This window comes from Rutilus rutilus (genome assembly GCF_951802725.1).
Source record: "Rutilus rutilus genome assembly, chromosome: 10".
NCBI classification, from domain to species: domain Eukaryota; kingdom Metazoa; phylum Chordata; class Actinopteri; order Cypriniformes; family Leuciscidae; genus Rutilus; species Rutilus rutilus.
In genome coordinates, this window is record NC_140215.1 from 40138531 (window position 1) to 40148582 (window position 10052).

Below are 10052 nucleotides of genomic sequence, written 5' to 3' on the forward strand. Positions count from 1 at the left end.
AGTTTCTGGAGTAAATATAGGCAATAATCTGTGTGTTTACATTCTAGCTGTTTTAAAAATGGCGGGTGCTGGTGTTCCGCGTGCGTTCGGTCAATCAGCGTACACTAACGTCACGGGTAGTTCCTATAGTGCTGGTTTAGACCCTACTCTGAAGTAGGACCTAAATTAGTTCCTCCAAATGGAGTTCCTAGAACTAAAATCGTTCCTAGTTCCTGCGGTGCGAACACGCCGACATCCGGGTACTTTAGCCAATAGTTCTAGGAACTGTGAAAAGGTTCCTCCGGTCGGAAAGTGGCTTATGACAGTCTCAGCGCTGCTGCAAAAGGAGAGGGAGTGACAGCAGGCAGCCAAGGGTAGCAGCTCACTCACTTCATGGATCAGGCCAGTTTGTAGCAGGGCAGAAGAAAAGGAATGACGTAGTAAATCAAATTTAATGACCCTGGCTGTGTGCTTCGGGTCATTGTCATGTTGGAAGACCCAGCCTCGACCCATCTTCAATGCTCTAACTGAGGGAAGGAGGTTGTTCCCCAAAATCTCGCAATACATGGCCCCGGTCATCCTCTCCTTAATACAGTGCAGTCGCCCTGTCCCATGTGCAGAAAAACACCCCCAAAGCATGATGCTACCACCCCCATGCTTCACAGTAGGGATGGTGTTCTTGTGATGGTACTCATCATTCTTCTTCCTCCAAACACGTTTAGTGGAATTATGACCAAAAAGTTCTATTTTGGTCTCATCTGACCACATGACTTTCTCCCATGACTCCTCTGGATCATCCAAATGGTCATTGGCAAACTTAAGACGGGCCTTGACATGTGCTGGTTTAAGCAGGGGAACCTTCCGTGCCATGCATGATTTCAAACCATGACGTCTTAGTGTATTACCAACAGTAACCTTGGAAACGGTGGTCCCAGCTCTTTTCAGGTCATTGACCAGCTCCTCCCGTGTAGTTCTGGGCTGATTTCTCACCTTTCTTAGGATCATTGAGACCCCACGAGGTGAGATCTTGCATGGAGCCCCAGTCCGAGGGAGATTGACAGTCATGTTTAGCTTCTTTCATTTTCTAATGATTGCTCCAACAGTGGACCTTTTTTCACCAAGCTGCTTGGCAATTTCCCCGTAGCCCTTTCCAGCCTTGTGGAGGTGTACAATTTTGTCTCTAGTGTCTTTGGACAGCTCTTTGGTCTTGGCCATGTTAGTAGTTGGATTCTTACTGATTGTATGGGGTGGACAGGTGTCTTTATGCAGCTAACGACCTCAAACAGGTGCATCTAATTTAGGATAATAAATGGAGTGGAGGTGGACATTTTAAAGGCAGACTAACAGGTCTTTGAGGGTCAGAATTCTAGCTGATAGACAGGTGTTCAAATACTTATTTGCAGCTGTATCATACAAATAAATAGTTAAAAAATCATATATTGTGATTTCTGGATTTTTTTTTTTTAGATTATGTCTCTCACAGTGGACATGCACCTACGATGACAATTTCAGACCCCTCCATGATTTCCAAGTGAGAGAACTTGCAAAATAGCAGGGTGTTCAAATACTTATTTTCCTCACTGTACATGGAGGAGTGCCATTGGAAAAATTTAAGAGAATGCCAGCACAGAGGCCCACATGATGAGTACGGTGAGATGAAACATATACTCCAAAAAGCTCTACAAGCTGCTTTTGATACATCAGATATTCCGGGGAAAGAAACAAGACAGAGAAAGACAAAGGAACCGGGAAATCCTCACACGTTTGATTGATATCACCTTGTATCTGGCACGACAGGGGCAATCTTTTAAAGGAGAAGAGTCAAGCTCAAGTGCCAACCAAGGCAACTTCCTTGAACTTGTGAAAACATTGGCCCTGTATGATAGCGTAATGAAGCTGCATTTGGATGCCATCCAGGAAAAACAAGCCTCCATGAAAAGACCGGAAGTGTCCCTTCTCTCAAACAGGAGCCAGAATGACATAAAGTCCTTAGGTACGTTCATTAGGAGGGAAATACAGAATGAAATCAAAGATGCTCAAATCGTCTCTCTTCTTCAGGAAAATTTACTTGACTTGAAGAAGAGGGGCCAAGGATATGATGGGGCTGCAAACATGAGTGGAATGTTCAAAGGTCTACAATCCCGGATACGCACACACAATGAAAAGGCTCTTTATGTTCATTGCCAGGCACACAGGCTTGAATCTGGTCCTGGTTGAGAGTGCAAAGTCCAATATTCACTTTGTGACATTTTTCTCCTTGGTGGAGAAATTGTATGTTTTCTGCACCGGCTCCACAAAGAGGCACACATTTTTTTAAATGCCAGCAGTCCTTGTATCCTGGTCAGCGTGTTGTTGAGTGGCAGAAGTTGTCTGACACTCGGTGGACCTGCCGAGAAAGATCCCTGACAGCACTTAAAGTTCTGAAAGCTTTTAATCTCCTTGTTTGTTAAGAAATCACCACTTCCGGGTAACTGGAGTGGCCTCTGGACCGAAGTTATTCCGGTTAATACGTAACGTCAGCCAGCTGAGCTGACGTTACTTTCTTTACTGCATAAACAGTTTACAGTTCCATTGCTTACTACTGTGGCACGCGAATCACAAAGACCATACATTGCTAACTGTGTGCTCAATGTCTTGTGGACAATATCTATGTGGACAAACAGCCTACCGACACTTTCTCGAATGGGTCCTGCAAGGCGAGAGATTGGGTAGAGGCCGTCGTGTCGTTCTACCCGCTTGTGTCGTGCAGGCAATCCGACTGAAATATCCAGCTCCAGATGGCCAGTACTGCGGGCACCAAGAAGTTGAGGACGCTCAGGAGGAACTATAACTTTTGTTAACATTATTATTTTTGTTGTTGTTGATATAATTATTTAAATAAATGGATCACATTCACGTTGTTGTTGTCCTTAATAGTGTTTTGAACCAAATTTGTGTTTGATAAATAGTTAGGCTATTGGACGACCTAAATTTCATAAGTGGAACTATTAACCAACTGTTGGCCTTACATGACAATAGATAGCAAAATAATGGTCATGCCTACATCATTTTTTTTATTCTTATTTTGCAAGTCTAAATTGCATTATAAGTTTTTTACTAAATCAGTTTCCTCCCAAGTTTATAATGTTGAACTTTAGTGTAGACAGAAAGTTGTTTTTTTATTCAGAAATTTAAGAATTGTGTCATGGGTAGACAAGAAATTAAAATAACAAGGGCATACTTATAAAAACTAAACAAGATAATAGCTAATTTAGCTAAAGCTAATAATTTATACATACATCCAGTATTTGCAGAATATAAAAAGGCACAGATGGAGTTGTCCCAGAACAGTAGTGAGAGAGATGGAGATTGAGTTGGGTGCTATGTGAAGAGGTCTCAGAAGCGGCTTTTGAACAATGCTTTGGCAGTCTCTTTTGATGGTTTTGGTAAAGGGGCAATGTTGGGTGGCAAATCAGGTTGTGGCAGGGCGAGTGAGGAGTTTGGGTTTTGGAACTTGATGTTCGGATTGCGTCTACTTTCCAGGACTCTCTCGATGAAATCTCCGACAAACTTCGTTGTGTGTGGCGTGAAGACTTTTTTCAATATCCATTGCTTAGACTTCTTGCAGTATAATTGATTGAACTGTGCTTCTCCTGTAAATGGCAAGGAGTATAAATACACAGAAAAGAGTTCTTTCCCCAAATAATATATTGGATACATTATGATATATATATATATATATATATTATACACTTTTTAGAAAAAGTATGCCAATTCAGAAAAACATGCGGAAGACGGCAGATTTACTTTGTAAACAGCCAAATTATTTACAACTCATATTTGATGTCCTACTTTACTGCAGACGTGTCAATCCCATCTGTCTCACGATCCGTCAAAGATGTTCAAAAACGGTTTAAAAATATGGTTCAAGAGGCAAAAAAGGGCATTTTTAAGCGAAAAAACCCAGCAACGGGAGGAGGACCATCTCCTAAATTGAAAAGGACAACGGAAATGATCATTGAAATATACAGAGACGAATCTCCGATGTTTTGGGGAATCTCCAAAAACTAGAAGTCTATGCAGTGACCCCGTTTACATAGCTAAGTAATTGTTTTGTGTGTGTTTTTGTCTAAAATGAATGAACTATAAGAGGGTGAAGTAGCATGTAGTGCATTTTAGCAGAAAAAAATACTGTACCTGTCACTTTCTAATTGTGCTAATGTTGTTCTTGTTCTTTTTTTAATTTATTTTTAAAGATGATGATTTGGACAGCACCCAAATGGCACCTGTGGGAAGTGGCTCAGACACCGAGACACAGAAAGACACTCCAAGCAAGATAACCATGAACAATATACTTGAAAAACAATATAAAATATTAACACTGGAAGAGACTAAACAAAAATTAGAAATACTAAAACTAAAATTAGAGAAAACTAAGCTAAAGTTGGAGCTACAAAAACTTGGACATGAACTATAGATCTCATTGACTATTGTCCAATAACTAATCAAACAATTGTAGTTAATAATTCCTGGTATTTAATTTTGAATTTACATAATGTAATGTTTACATACAGAATCTTTAGATATATTTAAGAGATTTGAAGAATTTTAGTGTAAGTTAATGTATTTGTGATTTGAAGATTGTTCAGCTGATTTTACTGATACTATGCATCAAATATTTTGTAAGTATTGGTCATTCTCCAAGTCTGGGAGTGCAACATCTCTATTAAATGGAAAGTGATATTTTACTCATTTAATTTAAAATCATTGGGGAATATGTAGCTAGGAGTTTAATTACAGTTAAAAACATATTTATTACCTTGCCATGTTGTGCAAAACAACACATGCACAGATTATGTTGCAGACTCTTTCTGGTTTCATTTTGAGCTCTGCATGCAGACAATGAAATCTTCGACTCCAAAACACCTTTCAATAACATTTCTTGTTTTGGCATGGGCTGTGTTGTACCGAGCTTGAGGCACACTGACTGGATTTAAGAAAGGTGTGAGTAGCCAGGGTTTTAGTGGATAACCAGAGTCATCCAAGAGCACACCCTGCAAATCTCCTCTCTCAAATGCATCATGAATTTGGGAATTCACTAAAATTCTAGAGTCATGGGTTGATCCTGGCCAACGAGCAACACAGTTGAGAACTCTTAGTTTGGGATCACAAATGGCCGTTAATACTGTGGTAGCCTTTCCTATTAACAAACAATGGCTCATGAGTTGAAGGTGCTTGAATCCTAATGTGTGTTCCATCAATGGCTCCAACTACATTTGGAAATCCTGCAATGTTGAAAAAATCTCCCTTCACCTTGTTCAAGGTAGAGACGTCAGTCGGATAAAGTGGAAGTCTTCCTGACAGTGCACAGGCAACCCGATGAATAATTCTTGATACTGTAGACTTGTGAACCCTAATTAAGTCTGCAGCGGTGTTTATAAAACATCCTGTGGCAAAGAAGCGTAGAGCTAGACATGCTTATAGCAGTGGAGGGATTGTAAATATCTTGAAGTTTCAGGCCTCGAATGCTCCTCCAAGTCAATTGCTAGTTCTTGTATTGTATGTCTAGGAAACATTTGCTTCTCCAGCAGTTCCTTTTCAGAAAGGACTTCTAATGGGTTTGAATGGTCTTTGAAAACTCTTTATCTTCTTATTGCCCTTTCATAAAAGCAAATATTAAAAATATTGTGCCATACCGCAAGACAAAGTCGGGCCACTTTTGTGAATCTAGAGCACTTGACAGTTTATTCGTTTCCATGGCAACATAGATTGTAAAGGAAAGTTAGCCAAGAGGGAACCAGTCTTACTTTTTTGTCTTAAATTAGACCAGTCTAAAATGTTATGCAACTGACTTAAAAAAGTAAATACCAGTCTTAAAGAAAAAAATTAGACGACTAACTTGCAAGACTAGTCTTAAATAGATTTATGCAACCGGCCCCAGATGTTAAAGGCTGTTCATCGTCATCTGGAAAGGTAAACACCGACGTAATCGCGGTATCCAAAAGAGCGACTCTCTTCATTCCCAGGACATTTTGTTCGAAGTCTTCCTTTTCAAAATGTAGACTGCGAATCCTCTCGTTTTTTAGGACTTCCATGGCTGTGTCTTGTAAATACATTGGGTGGTTCATCGCCCTTAGCCACTGTTTGCATCGCTCCAAATCTCTCGGTAGGGAATGAAAACTTACTTTGACATTAGTGTCAACTCTACCATTCAGTTCTTTAAGAAAAGAAATACATTAACATATATTTACAAGTGCATTTTATTTACAATATGTACAGTTTACAGATAAGAGAATATAAAATTGTTTTATTAGTGAATCCCAAATCTGCTTTACTTTTTTGAACAATATAACATCAGTGGTAATTTTTCAGGCTGTTGTAACATTTAACATATTACATATCTTTCTTTGCTTTTGCTCACCTCTTTGTTTGAAAGCTTGGATGACTTTACAGCACTGTATTGGTGATAATTGATGCTGGAAGTCATCCCTCTCAATAAAGGCAAGGTCTTCTTTCTTTGAGACTCTAACAACTATTGCCCCATTTCAAGTTCAATGGTTCATAATGCAGAAATGGTATATTTACCCTTGGTACTGTGATAATCCATTGTCCATTGTTTTATGTGCAACCATCAAAATAAAAACTATTTAAAATGGCTGAGAAAAAGTAATTGAAATATGCCACACATGGTAAAGTACAAAGTGCCTGTTAAAGAATCACCCAATTATGAGTCCTGTTATCATATGTCAACTAAAGTAGTCACGATTTTTCTCCATTAGGAGCTCTATGTCAGCGAGACAAATGAATGTGTTATTTTTAATATTAGGTAGGTGAGGTAGATCAGCCGTGGCCAAATTTAATTTCTAATAAAGCAACATCACACTATACACTAGCCTATAGTTCTGCTAATGCAACTTAAAATATGGTGAACTTCTGGAGCCGAGAAATGACATTCACAAAGTTTCACATAGCATAGTTTTTCTTCCACAGATCCAAACTAGACTACAGCACTTAAACGAGGCGTGGAATCACCATGCTTTGCGCACAGAAAACAATAAAACACTGACTCAACAGGGCTCAACACTAAGGATTCAGTGGTTGAAATTTTTACTTGCCCTGCCAAAATTTACATTGGTGCCAACACAAAAAAAAGTCATAAAATAAAATAGGCCTAGTTATTGTTTTAGTTGTTTTTGATCCATGTAACCTTAATAAATAAGTTTATGACACCAAAAACAACAGTCAGTAATAAAATAAGAACAAATAATCAAATTACGAACAATACCACAAATAAATACAACAGAACAAACATATACAAATGAAATAAACAGTTCTTTTCAGGTTTTTCATGTTGGTCAAAACTAGATTTTCAGGTACAGAAATAGTTATCAGTCTTCACTGTATAAATATACATGTAGATAAACCCTTATTACAGTAATTTACAGTCTCCAAAATTTCAATTTTCTGTCTTTTGTTTGATTAACATATAATAACAGACAGCAGCAGGAATATTAGGCACCTGTCACTTTAAGAGCTGCGCAGATCCAATATTTACACATGCATATTATATCACGTTTACGCTCATTTAAAATCACATTAAATTCTGACATTTTAACATTACAATCTAAAAACATAATAAAATAATGATTTTATTTTAAAATTCACTGAACTAAAAATTTAAATAAATACAAACAAAAGCACAGACATCCTACATTTGATTACCCCATTACAATAGTCGCCTTAGAGTTACTGCTATCATAAAAATACACTTACTAGTAGGTTTTAAATTCTACATATGCACATTTATTGTTCAAAAACAAATATTTTAGCAATGTATATTTTAGTCCGAATATTTTACATTTTAAACAGAACCGTCTGTTTTTTGCGCATGCCAAGTCAAGTCATCTTCATTTATATAGCGCTTTTAACAATGTAGATTGTTCCAAAGCAGCTTTACAGTGATAATAGGAAATTAAAGTAACAGAGATTGTTTTGGCTTTATAGCGGTTCTAAAATAAAGTACTTGTCCAGCTAAAGTTAGTTTTGATTGATTCACTTCCGTCGCAACGATCATTAGTTATTAACTTAGGGGCCGCTAACATGACACCGTTTTAACAGGAAACTCTTTAAGTTCTCTCTATGCAAACTTTAAAAACGCGAACCCGTGAGAACGCTGATGGCGTGCACATGCGTATTACGAGTTCAGTCTATAGGTATGTGCATTTGAATATATGTGCGCAGGCGTGTAGTCCTTCCCTACAAACCAACCCTCAACAAACTACTTGTCTGGCCTTAAAATGTATAAAACAGAATTTTTATCGCTTCCGCGTACCCAGCCTCGATTTTACCCGGATAAGTTGCCACCCCCCGCACTTATATAACATGTCCCAAGTACTTCACCTCGGACCTGAAGAAAGAACATTTCTCCAGCTTTGCCTTGAGTCCTTCCCTTTCCAGACGACATAAGACCATCTCCAATCTCTCCAGATGCTGAGCTAGGAAAATACAATAACATCGTCAAGATATAGGAGTAGGGACTGACCTACTCACTGAATAGTCTCTCCATTAACCTCTGGAACAGACTTGGACATTACAAAGTCCAAAAGGCATACGGTTCCATTCAAATAATCCAAACGGTGTACAGAATGCAGTCTTTGGCTTATCCTGCTCAGAAACAGGAACCTGCAAATACCTGCTGCCCAGATCCAATGTAGAGAACCAGCGAAGCCCCGTCTAGTGAATCTAAAGACTCCTTAATACGAAGCAGGGGAAATGCATCCCTCCTAGTCTTGGCATTCAGGTGACGATAGTCTACACACATGCGCAGACTACCATCCTTCTTTTTAACTTACACAATCTGTGATGCATAAGGGCTACAACTTTTGCAAACTATTGCAGCCTCCAACAACTGATTGATATGGGTTTTTACCACCTCATATTCAGAAGGAGGGATCCGTCGGTATTGTTGACGCACCGGAACATTATCCAATAAAGGTATGTCATGGGAAATGAGGCGAGTGCAACCTAGATCTTTCTCATGACCCGAAAACACTGCCTGATATTTCTGCACCAGAGCTCTAACCTGACCCTGCTCTGAACTGGACAAAACTGATAAATCAAGGGACTCCATCTGTTGGGACAAGGAGGGACTCCCCATCACACTATGGGACTGGATGGTGGCAGTTACTGGCTTCACTTCAACAACTCAACAACTGACTACATAGACCTCCCTTAGAAAACCCACCACCGTTGTAGGGCGAAGCGTCACATCCACTGTGCCAACGTTCACTACAGCCATATAAACGGTCCCTTGAATTACCAATATAGGTGATGCTGAAAGCCCGGCTGGGAGGCCTGACTCAGGGGCTCAAATAGAACGGTACTGCTGAACAGGTTGCAGCCACTAGATTAACTGTGCCACCTGGGATGCGACACACCCTACATCCGCGCACCCACACACCACTTGATAGGAGCGCTTTTTAGCACTTACTTGTTGACTTATTTGCTCATGGATGTACTGTACATTGATTAAAAACATACAAATTACATCAGAAAATTACTCACCTGCTGAAATATCCATTTGATCTTATAACTTTATATCATTCTCAAACCAATTATGACAACATTAAAACATGTATGTAAATCATTTTGCGCTAAACTAGTCATAATCTCATTGTAGATTTCTTAATTACAATTACGACAGGTCAAAATTGCAGATTATATATCTAGTCAAAACTAAATTACAGACAAGAGCATTATCTTAGCATAGCCATGTAAATCTATTTAGGATTTTATTTAATTCGTTTTGTTTCTGTATTTTTAAAATTAACATTTTAAAGTATATTTATTGTACAAAAATGAATTCCTTTATTTAGCAAAATAAACAGAAATTAGTACAAACTGTGCTAAGGTGATTGTTTTGTCTTAACTTAGACATTATTAAAAACACATTATTTTATCTGAAGTATTTGTATTGATACAAATTCTTAAAAGAAGAAGAAGAAAAAAATAAAGAAAAAAAATCAAAAAAGACACACAGTATTGATCAATACTGTGTGTCTTTTGCCCCAATGCTGGTTTTCTTTTTTATATTA

At 38.5% G+C, this 10052-nt stretch overlaps 1 pseudogene across 1 annotated transcript; it reads right to left on the reverse strand.

Annotated features, from left to right (window-relative positions):
- Positions 1-4773: 4773 nt before the first annotated feature.
- LOC311297891 (putative nuclease HARBI1) lies at positions 4774-9115 on the reverse strand (annotated as a pseudogene). The gene is made up of 3 exons: positions 8811-9115; positions 8359-8453; positions 4774-5315 (listed from the first exon to the last, which is right to left on the reverse strand). The product of its transcript is annotated as a putative nuclease HARBI1 (transcript).
- Positions 9116-10052: the final 937 nt, after the last annotated feature.